The following is a 21538-nucleotide window of genomic DNA, read 5'->3' as shown; positions in this document are numbered from 1 at the left end:
TCCAGCAAAGCTATCATTCAGAACTGAAGGTCAGATAAAGAGCTTCACAGATAAGGAAAAGCTAAAGGAGTTCATCACCACCAAACCAGGATTATATGAAATGCTGAAAGGTATCCTTTAAGAAGAGGAAGAAGAAGAAAAAGGTAAAGATACAAATTATGAACAACAAACATGCATCTATCAACAAGTGAATCTAAGAATCAAGTGAATAAATAATCTGGTGATCATAATAGAATCAGGGACATAGAAAGGGAATGGACTGACTATTCTTGGGGGGGAAAGGGGTGTGGGAGATGCGGGAAGAGACTGGACAAAAAATCGTGCACCTATGGATGAGGACAGTGGGTGGGGAGTGAGGGTGGAGGGTGGGGCGGGAACTGGGAGGAGGAGAGTTATGGGGGGAAAAAAGAGGAACAAATGTAATAATCTGAACAATAAAGATTTAATTTAAAAAAAAAGAGTAAAGAATAAGGTAAGGGAATCTGATAGCAGTTAACAGTGAAATTACTGAAGAAGATGGTACAACAGAGACTAGACAAAGTTTGATTCTAAAATGAACTGCAGATGATGAAAATAGGTAAACTTTTAAAAAATATATATATATTTTTATTGATTTCAGAGAGGAAGGGGGAAAGAGAAAAAAACATCAATGTTAAGAAAGAATCATTAATCGGCTGCCTCCTGCATTTCCCCTCCTGGGGATTGAGCCCACAACCTGGGAATGTGCCCTTTACCAGAATTGAACCTGGGACCCTTCAGTCCACAGCTGACATTCTATCCACTGAGCCAAACCAGCTAGGGCAAAAAATAGATAAATGTTAAAGGAAAGGAACCAAGGGTAGTAATTTGAAGAACTGCAAATAAAGGTATTCATTTGAAGAAATACTTGAGTGCCTTTTATGTACCAGGCACTATTAAATAAAACTATAGCTATTTTCCTCATTTGAATTATTTTTTATGGTAATGTGTTATGAGTGGTCCCCCTTTACTTTTGTTTTTAAACACGCCCATTTACATTATCCAAAAAACTCTAAACAAATTATTCAGCATCATCAAAACAAAGTCCTGGCTATTAACAAAACCATAAACACAGCAATGTTAACAAGAGAACAAAACTCTGGCTAAAAACAAAGCAATACCAATGCAAAATCAAACTACAAACATGTTAACATTTTCAGGATATCTTACTCAAAGTCCTTAGATTTAGCTCCGCAAGATTTTACAGAAAACTGACAGTTCACCAATGCTAGCATAGCTTCCACTTGCTTTTCCAACATCTGTTTGACCTCAGTCGCCATCTTCTTCAGCTGACTCCATGCTGATATCTCTGTCACTAGCGTTTTAAGATGCCACTGATGCAAAGATGTCATTGATGCAAAACTAGTCCCCTGGATCAGGCTGTTTGGACAGTTGACCCTGACACTGAGTCCACACCAGTCCCAGTCAAATCAGCCTCGTCCACACAGGTGGAAGTCTGGTCCCTTCACAGCTTCTTTCCTTAGCCACTGTTGCATGGAAACGAGCAACCCTCGGTCCTGCAGAGCTGGAGACTTCCAACTCTGAGTCTGGCTTCTCACATAGACCCAAAGTTCCAGGGAGCTATCAGGTCACACAAGCAAAGATAACCAAAGCCTAGAAACAATGCAACTGCTGCAAGAGCTTACAATCTATGTCTAAAATAAAAATTACTTCCTTAAACAACATCGACCACAGCCATTTTTTACTTTACAGTGGCTTAGACAAAACCTAGGAGATTTCTACCTTATTTTGTACCTCCTAATTACTTCTTATTTTCTTCCGCTTATTTCCTGCCACTTACTTTCTACCATTTACTTCTTACAGCTTATTTCTTACCACGTGATCCCCTTCCTGGGATCCTGAATTTCCCAAGTTTTACACTGAGCTAATATTACCACACTTTGGCTCCCTACCTTATTTTTGTTTTTTGGCCTTATTACTTTTGCTTTTTAAGCTTAACTTCTTATTTTCTTACTTTTTTTTTTTAATATATTTTTATTGATTTTTTACAGAGAGGAAGGGAGAGAGATAGAGAGTCAGAAACATCGATGAGAGAGAAACATCGATCAGCTGCCTCCTGCACATCTCCCACTGGGGATGTGCCAGCAACCCTGGTACATGCCCTTGACCGGAATCGAACCCAGGACCCTTCAGTCCGCAGGCTGACGCTCTATCCACTGAGCCAAACCAGTTTTGGCTACTTTTGTTTTTTAAGATTACTCTCTGCGCGCACCTTGGAGTCTCCTTTCACCTGACCACTTTTTGAATTCCCCCGAACTCAGGCCTGTTCCAACGCCACTTGTTACGGCCAAAGGGGCCTGCTTGGGCGTCACTTCTTATGGCCAAAACTCAGGCCCTGGTCCCAGAACTCAGTCCCTGTTCTGGCGCCATTTGTGCCATGCCGGCACGACCAAGGGTGATCCCGAGTGGGGGGTTGAAAGGATTAAGGAAAGACAGACAAGAGAATAATAGCTGGGTCTCAGTGGGACACTGCCTCCATGATGAGGAGACAACGACAGCACCCACAAGCCATATCTTTATTTTATAGCAGATGCCATGAGGCAAAGTAGGGGCATGATCAAGCTGTTTACAGCGTTCTCGTGAGTTTCATCCACTCAACTACATGCACCCGAACTCTATCACAAGGCACGTGGGGCCACGTGTTCGGACCATAGGTTCAAGCTTACAACTATAGCTGTTGGCTATAATTGTGCTCGGAGGGCCCTGCCCTCCAGCTGGGACTTTCATGTGGCAATGAGAGCACCCTGTCCTTTGATTAGTCCGAGGCTTGAACCTGGCCAAAATACTGTAGTCGCGCCCCACAGAGTGGGATATTGGTTCAAAAATTATGGGCATTGTGTAGTTCTCTTTACAGTAGCTATCTTATTTTTCTAAAAGGTTATACTAATTTTTTATGCCACCATCAGTACATGAGCGTGTTATTTTCACCACAATTTCACCAGCAAATTTTTTGGCTAATTGAAATTATACTTCACTTTAGTATTGCTTTTAATATGTGTTTCTATATCATAGAATTGACATACGTTGGAGCATGAATGAATTTAAAGCCTTTATATTTGGTCCCATCTGGAAGGATATGGATTTTTTTTTTTTTTCTTAAAGTATTACAAAGGGTATTACATATGTGTCCATTTTATCCCCCCGCCCTAGACAGTCCCCTAGCCTCCCCTATCCCCCAATGTCTTATGTCCACTGGTTATGCTTATATGCATGCATACAAGTACTTTAGTTGATCTCTTACCCCCCTACCTCCTGCCCCGCAACCCTCCCCGGCCTTCCTGCTGCAGTTTGACAATCTGTTTGAGGCAACTCTGCCTCTGTATCTATTATTGTTCAAAAGTTTATAATGGTCTCTATTATCCATGAATGAGTGAGATCATGTGGTATTTTTCCTTCGTTGACTGGCTTATTTCACTTAGCATAATGCTCTCCAGTTCCATCCATGACGTTGCAAATGGTAAGAGTTAGGAAGGATATGGATTTTTAAGGACCCTAAAAATCAGACTAGCTTCTAATTTGAATCAGTCAAAAACTACTTTTATTCAGTGGTGTTTTACTTATTTTGTAAATTATATTCACATTCAAAACACATCATAATAATAAAAGGCTAATTGGTCGTCACATTGTGACACCATAATGACTGATCAGCAGAGACCTGAGGCTGCGTGGTGCCTGGCCGGGGCGGGGGACCTCAGGCCGTGTCCCCCCACCCGGCGGGGCTTGACGAGGGACCTCAGGCTGTGCCCTCCACCCAGCGGGTCTTGATGGGGAACCTGAGGCTGCACCCGCCGCCTGGCAGGGCTTGACAGGTGACCTGAGGCTGTGCCCCCCGACCTGGCAGGGCTTGATGGGTTACCTGAGGCTGCACCCCCGACCCCGCACCAGGCCGGGAGATCTGAGGCTGCGCCCCTACCGGGCAGGGCTTGACAGGGGTAGGCCCGGCTGGGTCTGGGTCTCGCTCAATGGGGGTAAGGCTGGCTGGGTCTGAGTCTCATGCAATTTCAAGGCGCACGCAGGTGGACGGGGACTTGACTCTGGGTCCTGTAGCATGCCCCAGACTCTGACAGGAGGGAGATTTCCATATACATTTTACTAATTTTCTTTTATCTCTGACACTTCCATTATAGAGAAAAGGCAAATAGCAATATTTAAATATTTTCTCTAATTAATTCCCTTTTAATATGCACGAATTTCGCGTACCAGGCCACTAGTTTAGCCATAATTCCAATTCCCTATACACCAAGGTTGTAGGTTCTATCCCAGGTCAGGGTGAATGCAAGGATCAACCAATGAATGAATAAATAAGTAGGACAAAAAATTGATGTTTCTCTTTCTCGTTTCCTGCCCCTCTCTCTCTCTTTTAAAATCAATTTTAAAAAATATTTTTTTTGCTGTGGCTGGGTTTTTAAGTGGTTAGAGCATCAGCCTAGGCACTGAAGGGTCATGGGTTTAATTCCCCATCAAGGGCATGAACCTGGGTTACAGGTTTGAACCCAGGCCCCGATCAGGGTGCCTGTGGAAGCTAATCAATCAATGTTGTCTCTCACACATCGATGTTTCTCTCTCTCCCCCTACCTTTACCTCCCCTTCCACTCTCTCTAAAAATTGATGGAAAAATACCTATGCTTGGGTGAAGATTAACAAAAAAAAAAATTTCTCAAGGTCACATTGAACTTTTATCAAAATAGATCACACAGTGAACCGTAAAGCAAGTCAATTAATTTCATTCAGAATACGGTATTTGATATTTGACCACAGTAGAATTAAGGATGAAATGGGTTATAAAACAGTAACTAACAAATCCCCTTAAAATACATTTTTTATAATCTACTGTATCAAAAGAGAAAGCCCAATGAAAATTAGAACATATTTGCAACAGAATAATGAAGATACAATATATCAAAATATATGTGAATTAGCTAAATTTATTATTGATGGGAAATTTACAGCCTAAAATGTAGATGCCAGAAATAAAAAAGTCAAAAGTCACTTATCTAAATATCCATCTAAAGAAATTAGGAAAAGAACAGCAACTTAAACCCAAAGTTGAAGGGAAGAAATTATAAAAAGTAGAAATGAAAGGAAGAGACAACACAATAGGTAATATTAACAAAGCTAAATGTTGTTCTTTAAAAAGAACAGTAAAATGAATAGCCCTCTAATAATACTGACCAAATAAGAAATAGAACACGAATTACCAATATTAGGTCATTTCTCTACAGGTGCTACAGTTCTTAAAATCATAAGATTTTATGAACAACTTATGCAGACATATTTGAAACCTTTGATCAAATTAACACATTAAACGCATTTTACCAGAAGAGGCACATGAAGAAACAGAATATTTGAATATTATTTTTATCTACTAAAGAAATTGAATCCATTATTTAAATTATTTTACAAAGGAAACCATACCTATTCAAAATCACGGACACCTCTCATAGCAATATGTGTACCAATACATCTCCTAGGACAATGGAAACTAAAGAGAAAATAAGCAAATGGGACTATGTCAAAATAAAAAGCTTCTACACAGCAAAAGGAACCATCAACAAAATAACGAGATCCCACTGCATGTATATTTGCCAATAATACATCTGATAAGTGGTTAGTCTCCAAAATTTAAGGGAATTCAGACAACTTTTTAAAAGGAAGATAACCAATCCATTAAAAAATGGGCAAAGGACCTAAATAGACACTTCTCCAACGTGGATAGACAGAACGCCAAAAGGCATATGAAAAAATACTCAAAATCACTAATCAGAGATGCAAATCAAAACGACAATGCAATACAACCTCACACCTGTCAGATGGCTATCATCAACAAATAAGTGTTGGCGAGGATGTTGGAACCCTCATACACTGCTGGTGAGAATGCAGACTGGTGCAGCCACTGTGGAAAACAGTATCGAGTTTCCTCAAAAAATTAGAAATGGAACTCCCATTTGACCCACTGATGCCACTTATAGGAATAAATCCTAAGAAATTAGAAATACCAATCAGATAGACTATATGCACCCCTATGTTCATAGCAGTACAATTTACAATAGGTAAGATTTCGAAACAGCCTAAGTGCCCATCAGCAAATGAGTGGATTAAAAATCTGTGGTACATGCAAACAATGGAATACTTCACAGCTGTAAAAAAGAAAGAACTCCTACCATTTGCAACAGCATGGATGGACCTGGAGAGTATTATGCTAAGCAAAATAAGCAAATCAGAGAAAGATATGTATCACATGATCTCACTCATATATGGAATCTAATGAACAACATAAAACTGATAAACAGAAATATATCCGGAGACATAGAAGCATTGAACATATTGTCAAACCTCAGAGGGAAGGCAGGGGAGGGTGGGTGGATGGGAAGAGAGCTACCAATGAATTTGTATGCATATATGTATAACCTATGGACACAGACACGAGGGTGGTGAAGGCCTCAGGTCAGGAGGAAAGGCTAGGAGAGGTCAATGGGGGAAAGAGGACATATGGAATATTTTCAACAATAATGATTAAAAAAAGGAAAAAAAAAAGCATGCCTAGATTACTATACTAGTGAATTCTTGTTTGAAGAAGTAACCACTATCTTACTGAAACTCTTCCATACCAAACTCTGACAATGACATTTAAGAAATATAATTACATTTGAAGAAGCATAATTAAATTTAAAGTAATATAATTAGTAATCCCAGAGTTGATTATCTTTCCAGGACCAGATGTATAACAGTTATATGGGGAATTGGAGAATCCATAACAGTCTTCTGAGGGTTCAGACTTCCTCGTCTTCCACATTGCTTCAGATCAGCTCTTTATATTACACTAGAGGCGCAGTGCATGTAGGGTCCCTAGTGGCTGCCCGCCGGGGCCTCTCTCCCTTCTCCCGACCTCCTGCCGCTGGCCAGGGCCTCCCTCCCTTCCCCTGGCCAGCCCCGCCCGCAGGTCGAACTTCCAGTCGAGGGGACAATTTGTATACTATGCTTTTATTATATAGGATTTTCACTGATTCCCTCAGTTTTCTCTGATATATTTCTATTCCCCTCTTGTCTACTCTCAGGTGCTACCACCTTCTCTATCTATTCCATCTTTTGTGGTCCTTATATTCCCAAGAATAATGGGAACATATAGTCAGCAACTAACTTCCTTATAGGGGCAGAACTCAAGACTCACTGCTTATCTGATTATAGGGCCCACTCTGCAAAGAACTAACCTTTATCAGCTCCTAGGATTAATTTTGTAGGAAAATATAGAGAACTGGGGAACCTCATCTGATTCCTTCAAGGTAAGTCTCAGGGTATTTTTTCACAAGCTTAGTCTTGCCCCTTCTTCCTTGCACCTGTATCCAGACCCTCAGCCAACTTTCTTCTCCTAGTGATAAGTATCATTATGTACTTATGTCCGAAGACTCCTTTTTTTCTCCCTGTCCTTGTAAATATGCAAAAGTAAAATATATTAATTACTTGTTTTCTTTTGGCTTAATGGTATAATTTATAATCACAATGGGAAACAGACCTGGGGAAAGAGGTAAATGGAACAAATGTAGAAAAATTATCTGTGTATATTAGGTTAAAGTATATAAAATTGCCATTATTCAATTTTGTATTACAAAGACAATTTTATATGAAATTGTTTCTAAATCCTTTCTGAGAGGGTAAATGAAAGCTCCTCTTCTTTTATATCAGGAGTATATATTCTTTTAATCCTGCCTTTATTTTAAAAAAAAATTTTTTTCAATTCCATTGACATACATTATACTAGTTTCAGGTATACAATTCTGATTAGATCCTATATAATAATAGACAAACATGGTAATTAACCGTAGCTCCAACACACTTCCCATCGGCTAATCAGGGCGATATGCAAATTAACTGCCAACCAAGATGGCGGCCAGCAGCCAGGCAGCTGAAGCAAACAGGAGGCTTGCTTGCTCCAGTGATGGAGGAAGCCAAGGTTCCCCGCCTGCCGCTGCTGGCCTCTGAGCTTGCACTCTAAGAAACAATGTTGCAATTATAGACGTTAAACAAAATCCAGAAACCTGCTTTCGGCCAGCCAGGATTCAGCCAGCAGGATTGCAACAGTGTTTCAATTATAGAATCCAAACAAACCCAAATCCTTGCTTTCAGCAGCCGAGGTCTCAGAGCTGCAGCCAAGCCTCAGAGCTAAAGCCAGCTCTCAGCTCCAATGACAGCCATAGAAGGTAAATAAATCCCAGAATAAAAAAAGAAAAAGAAAAAAAGGAGAAGTTGGGAGCTTCAGTCACCCGCCAGCCTGAAAACGGCCCTGAGCCCCTCACCCAGACTGGCCAGGCACCCCAGTGGGGACCCCTACCCTGAAGGGGGTGTGACCAGCTGCAAACAGCCATCATCCCCACATCCAGGCTGGCCAGGCACCCCAGTGGGGACCCCCACCCTGAAGGGGGTACGGGCAGCCTAAAAATGTCCCTGAGCCCCTCACCCAGACTGGCCAGGCACCCCAGTGGGGACCCCCACCCTGAAGCAACAAGATGGCGGCTAATTTGCATACTGAAGGCAGGCGGCACGGGCAAGGCTGTCCACAGTCCGGGACCGGATCTGTGACCTGGCGGGTGGGGGACAGTGCTTGAGGCTGTCCGCTGTCCTGGGACCCGGATCTGTGACCCTGCCAGGTGGGGGGCAACACTTGAGGCTGTCCGCGGTCTGGGACCCGGATCCATGACCTGGCGGGCGGGAGGCAGCGCTTCAGGCTGTCCGCGGTCTGGGACCCGGATCCGTGACTTGGCGGGCGGGGGGTAGCCCTTGAGGCTGTCCACGGTCTGGGACCGGGATCCATGACCTGGCGGGCGGGAGGCAGCGCTTCAGGCTGTCCGCGGTCTGGGACCCGGATCCGTGACCTGGCGGGTGGGGGGTAGCCCTTGAGGCTGTCCACGGTCTGGGACCCGGATCCGTGACCTGGCGGGCGGGGGGCAACACTTGAGGCTGTCTGCGGTCTGGGACCCGGATCCGTGACCTGGCGGGTGGGGGGTATCCCTTGAGGCTGTCCACGGTCTGGGACCCGGATCCGTGACCTAGTGGGCGGGGGCAGCACTTGAGGCTGTCCGTGGTCTGGGACCTGGATCCGTGACCTGGCGGGCCAGGGGCAGCGCTTGAGGCTGTCCACAGGATCAAGACATGGATCTGTGACCCTGAGGGGCGGAGGGCAGTGCTTGAGGCTGTCCGCGGGACCAAGATACGGATCTGTGACCCTGCCGGGCGGGGGGCAGTGCTTGAGGCTGTCTGAGGTTCCGGGACCTGGATCCATGACCCTTCCCAGTGGTGCGGCAGCTCGCACAGGCGCAGATCAGCCGGGGTTGGGCAGGGCAGGACACCTGGCTTCCACCCAGCCTCAGTCACTCTGGGCAGGTGAGCAGCGCAGAGAGCCTCTGGACAGGGGAGGCAGGCCGGCTGAGGGCGGACTGTACTCCCCACATGGCGGTGGTGACAGCTGTGAGCGCGTCAAGCGGAGCCTGCAGGCTGAGCTGAAGTAGCGCCTGCAGGCCATCAGCGCCCAGGAGTGGCTGCGCAAGATCTGCCTCCTGGCCCAGAAGGTGCAGGATCGCAGGGACAGCCACCATGGCGGGCCAGACTGACGTCCTCCTGGCTGCCCCATGGGGGTTTGCAGAACTGCAAAGCCAGAGGCCTCTGGTGTGCACATCCCCCCCAGCGTGTGAACATCCCCCAGCACACTGTCACCCTTCCGCGCCTGAAACAGTTGCAAACCAAGGCGTGCACAAGTTCCCCCTGCCTCTCCACCACACTTCCATCAACCCAGCATGCCTAACACCCCCACAGGATGTACACACATCCCCTCTGATGCGCTCTCGTCCTTTGGAGAGTGTCTGGGTGTTCTGGGTGCTGAGGGTGGGCGCCTGTGAGATGATAGTGAGAGGGCGGAGTGGTGATGCCCTGTTCCCACGGAGGCCAGTGCAGCTATGAGATCATCTCTAGGGGGTTAATGCAGGGGCTGAGGTGGGAGCAGATGCAGACAGACACACCTGGTGGGCGCGGGCGGTCCTCCCTGAGGTGCCTTCGCTCAGCATTCAAGATCAAGAACCCAGAGGTGGAGAGGAATTCTGTTCTCTCAGTAAAACAGTGGAATAGTCAGGGCAACTGTAGAGGAGGAATGTGCACTTTGGGTGCCAGCACCCATGAGCAAAGGCTGCCCTGACTGAGCCTTCCTTGCTTGGGGCCTAGCACACTCCTGCTGGGCAGCGGGTGACAGGACGTGCTTTTCCGAATTAATGAGAGAAAACGTTGATTCTCCTGCTGCCCACGAAGGTGGAAAGTGAAGCGGGGAGACATGGGGAATGAGCGAGGTTCCCTGTCTGGGGATTCTAAATCTGCTATTGGTTTCTTTCACCGCTGACTAGAGATATACAGGGTGTCCCCCCAAAATGTATACACACTTTGAATACCTACTAATTCCAATGGTTTAAAGCATTAGAAAGAAACAACAATGGAGCTGTTATCTGTTAAAAGTGTGGGCATAAACAGGTAGTTGGACATTCCCTGAGGGGTCTCAGATTGGAGAGGGTGAAGGCCAGACTGAGGGCCCCCCCCCCACCCTAGTGCATGAATTTCGTGCACCGGGCTACTAGTATTTATATAATTTACAAAGTAACCACCCTTATAAATCTAGTACTCAGCTGCACCAAACATAGTTATCCTATATAATAAAGAGCTAATATGCTAATTAGGCCAAACAGCAGAACAACCATCCGGACAACCTTCTGGATGCAGCCTGGGCTGCGAGGGCCCAGGCAGCTGGGTACGTGAGGGCCAAGCCCCTTGCAAGAATTTCATGCATTGGGCCTCTAGTTACAATATAATTGACTATAATCCCTATGCTATATTTTCCATGCCCATGACTATTTAGTAACTACTAATTTGTACTTCTTGTTCTCTTTCTAATTCTTTAAATTGTAGGGTTAAATACTGGTAGTTTGTTATTAATTTTTCTTCTTTTTTGAGGTAGGCCTGTAATGCTATGAAGTTCCCTCTCAGAACTGCTTTTGCTGTGTCCCATAGATTTGGGGTTGTTGTGTGTTCATTTTAATTTATTTCCAGGAAGGTTTTCTTTCTTTATCTCATTGATAACCCATTCATCGTGTAATAACATGGTATTTTGCCTCTGTGTGTTTGAAGGTTTTTGAGTGTTTTTACTATAGTTGATTTCTTATTTCAATCCATTAAGGTCTGAGAAGATGATTGATATGATTTCAATTTTGAGCTTGTAGAGACTTGTTTGGTGCCCTAACATGTGGTGTATCTTTGAGAATGACCCATGGGCACTTGAGAAGAATGTATATTCTGCAGTTTTGGGGTGAAATGTTCTATGCATGTTAATCAAATCCATTTGATCCAGTGTGTCATTTAGAGTCACTGTTTCTTTCTTAATTTTTGTCTGGAAGACCTGTCCAGTGAAATCAAGGAAGTATAAAAATCCCCTACCACTACTGTATTGCTGTTGATCTCTCCCTTAAAGTCCTCTAGAAGTTTTTTTATGTATTTAGGTGCTCCTATATTGGGTGCATATGTTTACCAGGGTTATATCCTCTTATTGGATTGAACCCTTTAGTATATGTAGTGACCTTTTTTCCTGTTGTGATGGCCTTAATTTTGAAGTCTACTTTGTCAAATATGAGTATGGCTACTCCAGCTTTTTTTGTTGGTTTGTTTCCATTTGCATGGAAAAAAAATTTTACATCCCTTTGTTGTCATCCTGTGTGAGTCCTTTGTTCTGAGTTGGGTCTCTTGTAAACAGCATGTAATTGGGTCATGTCTTTGTAGTCATTCAACTACCCCTATGTCTTTTGATTGGATCTTTTAATCCATATACATTTAAGGTTATTAATAGACTAGAGGCCCGGTGCACAAAAATTTGTGCAATCGGGGTAGGGGGCGGTCCCTCAGCCCAGCCTGTGCCCTCTCACAGTCTGGGACCCCTCGGGAGATAATGACCTGCTAGCTTAGGCCTGCTCCCGGTTGGCAGAGGGCAGGCCCAATCCCTAGGTGCAGCCCCTGGTCGGGCTCAGAGCAGGGTCGATTGGGGAGTTGGGACACCGCCCACTGTCATGCACAGAGCAGGGCGGATCAGGAGGTTGCGATGCCACCCTCAGTCATGCTCAGGGTAGGGCCGATTGGGGGGTTGCAGCAGCCCCCCCCCCCCCCCGTCACGCACAGAGCAGGAGCCATCAGGGAGGTTGGGCTCTGTACCCTGTCATGCACAGAGCAGGGCCCATCAGGGGGTTGGGGAGCTCCCCCCTGTCACACACAGAGCAGGGCGGATCAGGGGTTTTGGGCGCCACCCTCTATCACCCACAGAGCAGGGCCGATCAAGGGGTTCGGGTGCCGCCACTCTCACACTCAGGGCAGGGCCGATGGGGAGGTTATGGCTCTACCCTGTCACACACAGATCAGGGCCAATCAGGGGGTCGGGGCGCTGCCCCCGTCACGCACAGAGCAGGGCGAATCAGGGGGTTGGGGTGCTGCCCCCTGTCACGCACAGAGCAAGGCCAATCAGGGGGTTGGGGTGCTGCCCCCTGTCACGCACAGAGCAGGGCCCATCAGGGGGTTGGGGAGCTCCCCCCTGTCACGCACAGAGAAGGGCGGATCAGGGGGTTAGGGCGCTGCCCTCTATCACCCACAGAGCAGGGCCGATCAAGGGGTTGGGGCGCCGCCACTCTCACACTCAGGGCAGGACCGATGGGGAGGTTATGGCTCTACCCCATCACACACAGAGCATGGCCCAAGGGGGGGGGGGGTGGTGCGCTGCACCCTGTCACACACAGAGCAGGGCCAATCAGGGGGTTGGGGCACCGCACCCTGTCACACACAGAGCCGCAGGGTGGTCAGGGGGTTGGGGAGCTCCACCCTATCAGGCACATAGCAGGGCTGATCAGGGGTTTGGGGCGCCTTCCCCTGTCACAAACAGAGCAGGGCGGATAGGGAGGTTGTGGCCCCGCCTCCTGTCACACACAGAGCCGCAGGGCGATCAGGGGGTTTGGGCGCTTCCCCCTGTCACACTGATCCCGGTGCTGGGAGGCCTCGTGGCTCCGCTGATCCCGGTGCTGGGAGGCATATTACCTTTCTACTATATAGGATAGAGGCCTAGTGCACGGTTGGGGGCCGGCTGGTTTGCCCTGAAGGGTGTCCTGGATCAGGGTGGGGGTCCCCACTGGGGTGCCTGGCCAGCCTGGGTGAGGGGATGATGGCTGTTTGCAGCTGGTCACACACCCTTCAGGGTGGGGGTCCCCACTGGCATGCCTGGCCAGTCTGGGTGAGGGGCTGAGGGCTGTTTTCAGGCTGGCGGGTGACTGAAGCTCCCAACTGCTCCAGTTTTTCTTTTTTTTTATTCTGGGCCAGCTTTAGCTTTGGCTCCAGCTCTGAGGCCTCTGCTGCTGAAAGCAGGTATCTGGTTTGTTTGTGTTCTATAATCGAAACACTGTATCAACTCCAGCTCTGAGATCCTGGCTGGCTGAAAGCAGGTTTTTGGGGTTTTGTTTAGCTTCTATATTTGTAACAATGTTTCAAACTGCAAGCTCAGAGGCCGGCAAGGCAGGCGGGGAACGTTGGAGTCCTCCGTCACTGAAGCAAGCAAGCCTCATGTTAGCTTCAAGCTGCCTGGCTGCCGGCCGCCATCTTGGCTGGCAGTTAATTTGCATATCTTGCTGATTAGCCAATGGGAAGGGTAGTAGACGTACGCTAATTACCATGTTTCTCTTTTATTAGATAGGATACTTACTTATTGCTATTTTAATTGTGTATGCTTAGGTTTCTCTCACTTTTTCTTCTTCTGATTACAGCAGTCCCTTTAGCATTTCTTGCCATGCTGGTTTGGTGGTGATAAACTCCTTTAGCCTTCTTTTGTCTGGGAAGCTCATTATTTCACCATCTATTTTGAATGATAGCCTTGCTGGATATAGTAATCTTGGTTTCAGATGCTTGCTTTCCATTACCTTGAGTACTTCATGCCATTCCCTTCTGGCCTGTGGAGTTTCTGATGAGAAATCAGTTGTCAGCCTGATGGGAGCACCTTTGTCTGTAATAGTTTGCTTTTCTCTTGCTGCCTTTAAGATTCTGTCTTTGTCTTTAATTTTTGGCATTTTAATTATGATGTGTCTGGGCATGGGCCTGTTTGGGTTCTTCTTGTTTGGAACTCTGTGCCTCCTTATCTTGTATGACTTTTTCCTTTACCAGGTTAGGGAAGTTTTCTGCCATTATTTCAACTCTATCCCTTGCTCACTTTCTTTTCCTTCTGACACTCCAATTATGCAAATATTGTTACATTTCATGTTGTCCTACAGCTCCCTTAAGCTGTCCCTGTTTTTTAATTCTTTTGTTGTTGTTGTTCTCTGTGTAATTTTTTTCTACCCTATCTTCTAATACACTGATCTTATCCTCGGCTTCCCCTAATCTGCTATGTATTCCTCCCAATGTCTTTTTTATTAGTGCTACATCATTCTGTATTTCCAACTGGTCCTTTTTTCATCATTACTGTATCTTTTCTCATGTTGTTGAGCATGTTTGCCATTATTATTCTAAACTCTATAACAGATAAATGTCTTTTTTTTCAATTTTAAAGGACTCAGTTTATTAACTGACCAGATTACAAAAATTACCATGGTAGATACCTTAATTCATTTTTCTAATAAGCCTATTGATCTTGTCTTCCCTGTTACCAGCATCTCCACCTTCTACAAAATGGGTGGTCTTTTCTTCATTCCACCTTGTGGAGAAGATAACTTGAGGGACCATAGAAAGTTGTTTACTTCTTTGAAGCGCTTTCCAACAGTATACATCTCATGAATCAGATCTTCCTTGCAGATGATGCCATATTTAACAGGAGATTGAGCAATCAATCTGTTAGAGCAATTCATTTTTTGTTGATTTTGCCATAACCACGCTTGTAAATCAGTTCACTTACTGACTTAAGATGTGGGTATCCCCATGCAATATATGGCTCCAGAATCCTCAGCATGTTAATCAAAGCCTTGTTGACCTTAACAAAATTGCTGTTGAAGATCTGGCAAAGGCAAAGAAGCTGCAGCACTTTCCGGACCTTTGGGCTCACACCATTGATACCTCTGATCCTGATGACAAATGCCATTTGGGTTTGGCAGGTACATGGAAGTGCCAGCTTTTCTTGCCATCTTAGCCATTGGAATCTCAGTTCTGTACATCTGCCTGTATTCTTTGTGATAGTGCTTAGCCTTTTCATAGATGAGCTTCCTTCTTGTCTTTCAAAGCATTTTTTGGGCAAACTTCTTTCTCAGGCGCTTGATCTTCAGCTCTGCAAAATTCCTTCACTTTTTCTTGAGGGTTTCTGGCACAGCAGGAACCTTCTTCTTCCCCCTCTCTTCCGAACCCTTCATGGTTGCAGCTGGAAAAGAGTCAGATAAATTTCTTATCTCCATTTCATTTAGCTCTTCTGGAGAATTCTCTTGTTCTTTCATTTGAAAGTTGTATTTTTGTCTCCCCATTTTGGCTGCCTGTTTGTGTCTATGTATTTGGTAGATCTGCTACGACTTCCAGACTTTAGTGCAGGACAATTTCAGACACTGTTTCTGACTGGCCCTGAGTACCCTGTTTGAGGCTATCATTAATCCACAGCTTGTGGCTCCCTCTGCTGAGGTTGGATGCCTTTGGAAAGGACCAAGATGTACATCAGGGTCTCCTTTTCCTAGCTCTGGGCCCAGAAGGAGATCAGGCAAAGATTCAAAGCCTCTAGAGATCTGCCTCTTTCTGCAGTCTGATTGTTATCAGCTTTGATTGGCCTCAGGCCATTGACCACAGGGTGTGGTGAGAGGTCTTCCAACAGGGTGTGGCAATTGCCTTTCCTCCAGGCAAAACCACCTGGATAGCAAAAGTCCATTGGAGAAAGGTGTCCTCCACAGTGTGAGGGAAAGATTCAGCACAGGAAACTGGGGTGGCTCCCCTCCAAACTCCAACTCTAGAATCCCAACCCTGGACTCTCCTCACACAGCTCCATTGCACTCTGCCCTCCCTCTGCAGGAGATCAAGGTGAGTGGCTGCAGAGAAAATTTTGTTTGTTGGCTCTTTAAGAGAGTGCCTGCATTTTAGGTGCCTCTAGCTGGCAGACAGCAACCCTGCTGCTTTTCACAAGGAGGTGTTATGTGGACACCTTTCTCATTTCTGATGCTCTGGGCTGGGGAGACCAGCTTGGGGTTTAGACCCCAGAGTTCTCAATAGGAACTCTCCACAGCTGAGATATCCCTCCCGATCTTCAGCTGCTTTCTGTGGGAGCCTGACCACCCCTTTCGCATCTCCAAACTTCCTTCTGGTCTCTATGCAGGTTTTTTTCCTTCCTTGGTTATCAGGGTTCTTTCCAGCTAGTCTTCTGTTGATTTTTCCAGGTGGTTTTTCTATATTTTAGTTGTATTTTTAGTTTGGTCCTGGGAGAGTATCAGTGCAGCTCTGTTTACTCTGCCACCATTTTTTACTTCTTAATCTCTTCTCCTTTTTAATAAAACCCATCCCACCAACTTACCTCCCATCTGGACACTATAAGTTGGTTCTCTGTATCTATGAGTCTGTTTCTGTTTGTTTATTTTGTTGTTTTGAGCCCACATATAAGTGAAATCGTGGCATTTGTCTTTCTCTATCTGATTTACCTTAGCACACTACCCTGTAGGTGAAGCCATGTTGTTGCAGATGGTAAGGTTTCATTCCTTTTTATGGCCGAGTACTATTCTGTTGTATATATGTACTGTGTATTTTATCCGGTTGTCTATTGATGGGCACTTAGTTTGCTTCCATATTTTGGCTATTATAAATAATGCTGCAGTGAACATAGGGATGCATATATCTTTTCTTTATTCTTTTTTTATTGAACTTATTTGGGTTAATCAAATTCTATAGGTTTCAGGGGTACAGTTCTATAATACATAATCTGTATATTGTGTGTTCACCACCCCAAGCCAGGTTTCCTTTCAGGATCATTTAGCCTCCTGTATCTTTTCAAATTAGTGTTTTGGATTTCTTCAGATAAATATATCCAGAAGTAGAATTGTTGTGTCTTAAGGTAGTTCTAGTTTTAATTTTTTGAGGAACTTCCATACTATATTCCATAGTAGCAGCACCAATTTGCTTTCCCACCAATAGTGCCCAGGTGTTTAATTTTTTTCACATTCTCACCAACACTTGTCTTTTTATGTATTGGCTAGAGGCCCAGTGCACGAATTCGTGCATGGGTGGGGGCCTGCCGGCCCAGGGGAGGGACCCTGGGAGGTTGGCCGGCCAGCCCACCAAACAGCAGGCCAGCCAGGTGGGGGGGACAGGCTGGGGAGGTTGACTGTGGGAACATACTGACCACCAGGGGGCACCAGAGATCTGATTGTGGTTTTAATTTTCATTTTTCTGATAATTAGTGACATTACACATCTTTTCATATTTCTATTAGTTATCTGTATTTCCTCTGTGGATAAATGTATATTCAGGTTCTAATTAGATTGTTTCTATTTTTGGTGTTAAGTTCAAAGGATTCTTTATAAATTTTGGATATTAACCCTTATGGGATGTATCATTGGCAACAGTTTTCTTCCAATCAGTAGATTGTCTTTTCGTTTTCTTGCTAGTTTCCTTTGCTGTGTGCAAAAACTTAAATTTGATTTAGTTCTGTTTCTTTATATTTTTTTTTTCTTTCTCAATGACACATATCCAAAAAGGTATTACTAAGAGCAATGCCAGAGAGTTTACTACCTATGTCTTCTAGGAGTTTTATGATTTTGGGTCTTACATTTAAGTTTTTACCATGCCATTTTTATTACTATAGCTTTGTAGTATAGTTTGTTATCAGGTAACAGAAATTTGTTCTTTTTCAGTGTTGCTGTATTTTAGCATTATTTGTTCTAGTTCTGTGAAAAATGTCATTGGTAATTTGATAGATATGACATTGCATCTATCAACTGTTTGGGGTATTATGGACATTTTAATGATGTTAATCCTTCTATCCATGAGTTCAGTATATGCTTCCATTTATTTGTATCTTCTTCAGTTTCTTTCTTCAATGTCTTACAGGTGTTTTATCTTCTTGGTTAAATTTATTCCTAGGTATTTCATTTTTGTTATTGTTGCAACTCTAAGTAGGCCTATTTGATTAATTTTACTTTCTCATAGTTTGTGAATATTAACTTTGCATTTTGCTACTTTACTGAATTCATTTATTAGTTCTAATAGTTCTTTAGTGACATGTTTAGGGTTCTCTATGTATCGTTTCACGTCATCTGCAAATAATGAAGTTTTACTTCTGCCTTTCTAATTTGGATGCCTTTTATTTATTTTTCTTCTCTGATTACTGTAGCTAGGACTTCCAATAATGTGTTGGATAAAATTGTTGAAAGTGGACATCCTTCTCTTGTTCCTGATATTAAGGGAAATGCTTTTAGTTTTTCCCTGTTGAGTATGATGTTAACTGTGGGTTTGTCACGTAAAGCCTTTGCTATGTTCAGCTATGTTCCCTCTGTTCCCACTTTTCTGAGAGTTATTAATGATGCTGGCTTTTGTTGAATGCTTTTTCTGCATCTGTTGATATGACCATATGATTTTTGTCTTTCACTTTATTTATGTGGTATATCATATTAATTAATTTGTAGGCATTATACCAACCTTGTATCCCAGGAATAAATCCCTCTTGCTAATGCTGTATGACCAAGTATTGCTGAATTCAATTGGCTAATATTTTTTTTGAGAGGTTTTTTTGTTTTGTTTTGTGTTTTATTTTTTTGGAGAATCTTTCATCAGGGATATTGACCTATAATTTTCTTTTTTTGTTATGTCTGTGCTTGGTTTTGGAGTCAGGGTAATGCTAGCCTCATAAAATGAGTTTGGGAGCCTTCCCATTTCTTGATTTTTTTTTTTTTTTTAATAATTTGAGGACAGCCGAAACCGGTTTGGCTCAGTGTATAGAGCGTTGGCCTGCGGACTGAAGGGTCCCCGGTTCAATTCCGGTCAAGGGCATATACCCGAGTTGCAGGCACACCCCCAGTAGGAGATGTGCAGGAGGCAGCTGATCGATGTTTCTCTCTCATCGATGTTTCTGACTCTCTATCTCTCTCCCTTCCTCTCTGTAAAAAATCAATAAAATATATTTAAAAAAAATAATTTGAGGACAATACATGTTATTTCTTTTTTATTTTTTAACTAGAAGCCCATTGCACGAAGATTCGCGCAATAGGCCTTCCTTCCCCTCGCTACTGGCACCGGTTTCCCTCTGGCACCCAGGACCCAGGCCTTTGGTCCAGCCGCAGCGGAGAAGCCAAGCCTCTTCAGTCTTCAGTCTTCAGTCTTCACTCTGCATCTGCATATGCAAATTAACCACCATCTTTGTGGGTTAATTTGCATAGCCACTCTGATTGGCTGGTGGGCGTAGTGGAGTGACATCAATTTGCATGTTTCTCTTTTATTAGTGTAGACTAGAAGCCCGTTGCAGGAGGATTCCTGCAAGAATAGGGCTTCCTCGGGCCAATCGCACCACCAAGCCCCACTGCCCAGGGCAGCACACGAGGGTCCCGGCTGGGGGTGGGGCTTAGGCGGCCCATTCACACCGCCAAGCCCCGCTGCCCAGGGCTGCACATGGGGTCCCAGCTGGGGCGGGGCTTAGGCAGCACACGGGGGCCCGGATAGCGGCTCGCACTGGCCCGCTCTGCCTGCATTATGCAAATTAGCCGCCATATTTGTTGTTTAATTTGCATACGTGCTGATTAGCCAATGGGAGGCATAGCAAAGGTATGGTCAATTACCATGTTTGTCTGTTATTAGATAGGATTGCTTTTAGAGATGGAGGAAGGGAGAGGGAGAGAATAAGGGAGAGAGGGAGGAAGGGACAGAGAGAGAGAGAGAGAGAGAGCGAGAGAGAGAGAGAGAGACGAAGATCAGTGTGAGAGAGATACATTGATAGGTTGCCTCCCACACCTGATGGGGGTTGGAACCTGCAACCTAGGTATGTGCCCTGACAAGGAATCGAACTCGTCATCTACAAATGCATGGAAGGACACTCCAACCAAATGAGCCACACCAGCCAGAGCTAGGTGTTAATTCTTTTTTACTTCTTTGGTAAAGTTCACCCATGAAGCTAACAGGTCCTGAACTTATTTGGTTGTGAGGTTTTTTTTTATTACTGATTTGATTTCAATAGTAGTTACCGGTCTGTTCAAATTTTCTGTTTCTTCTTGAGTTGGTCTTGGAAGATTGTATGTTTAGGAATGTATCCATTTTTTCCAGACTGTAATTTTTAGCATATAATTGTTCATAGTATTTTCTTATGATCCTTATAATTATTATAAATTCTTACAAATTCTGTGGTGTCTGTTGTCACTTCTCTTTTATTCTGATTTTATTTATTTGGGTCCTCTTTTTTTTTCTTGATGAATTTGATTAAAGGTTTATCAATTTTGTTTATCTTTTCAAAGAACCAGCTCTTGTTTTCTTTGAACTTTTGTATTGTTGTGTTAGACTATTTTATTTCTTTCTGCTCTGAGCTTCTTTGTTTCCTTCCTTCTCCCTGTGGGCTTTGTTTATTGTCCCTTTCCTAGTACCTTTAGGTGTAAAGTTAGATTATGTATTTGAGATTTTTCCTATTTCTTGAGATAGGATTGTATTGATATGGCTTTCCCTCTTAGAACTGCTTTTGCTGTGTCTCATAGATTTGGGGTTATTGTGTTTGCATTTGCATTTTCTCAAGATATCTTTGTTGTTGTTGTTGCTAATTTTCACCTGAGGATATTTTTTCCGTTGTTTTTTGGAGAGAGTGAAAGAGTGTGAGGGGGAGAGAGAGAGAGAAACATCAATGTGAAAGAGACACATTAACTGGTTACCTCCTACATATGCCCTACCGGGCGTGGGGAGCAACCTGCAACTTAGGTACTTGCCCTTGACTGGAAATTGAACCCACACAGTCTGACAAGGACCAGGGCTTAAGATATATTTTGATTTTTTCTCTGATGCTATTGTTAACCCATCTACGTTAAGTAGCAGGTTAATTTAGTCTTTGTGAGTTTCTGTGTTATTCAGTCTTATTCCTATAATTGATTTGTAGTTTAATACTGATGACTGGAACGGTGAACCGAGGTGTTTTTTCTGGGATCGTGTCTTGCTACACTGAAGAATGAGCTCTGCACACCAGAAGATTTAAGCAAAAGTGTGGAACATTTATTACAAGCGGATTCAGACTCCCCACAAGGGGAGGGTGACCCAATAATGGGTTGTCCGTTAAAGCCTTGTAGTCCAGAAGTATATATTTGCTACAAGCCTGCTCTGTATCTACCTGTGTCGTCACCTGATTGATTCCCTCAATTGTTTTTGCCAAGCTACGGACCTGAACTTTCCCTGTTTTTATGTGTTCCTTCTCTGTTCCTATGCTGAACTTTCTGTTTCTATGTATTCATACACCTTGTGACTATAGGCCAGTGATGGCGAACCTATGACACGCGTGTCAGAGGTGACACACGAACTCATTTTTTTGGTTGAT

At 44.2% G+C, this 21538-nt stretch overlaps 1 protein-coding gene and 1 pseudogene across 2 annotated transcripts in view; one reads left to right on the top strand and one right to left on the bottom strand.

Moving 5' to 3' along the window:
• The window catches only part of HMG20A (high mobility group 20A), a 137405-nt gene that overhangs the window by 7442 nt on the left and 108425 nt on the right, over window positions 1–21538 (top strand). The window lies entirely within an intron of this gene.
• LOC118676265 lies at window positions 14686–15425 on the bottom strand (annotated as a pseudogene).

Source organism: Myotis myotis, unplaced genomic scaffold, assembly GCF_014108235.1.
Source record: "Myotis myotis isolate mMyoMyo1 unplaced genomic scaffold, mMyoMyo1.p scaffold_m19_p_1, whole genome shotgun sequence".
NCBI lineage: Eukaryota > Metazoa > Chordata > Mammalia > Chiroptera > Vespertilionidae > Myotis > Myotis myotis.
Note: the sequence above shows the minus strand (reverse complement) of the source record. Positions and strands in the feature narration are given on the sequence as shown.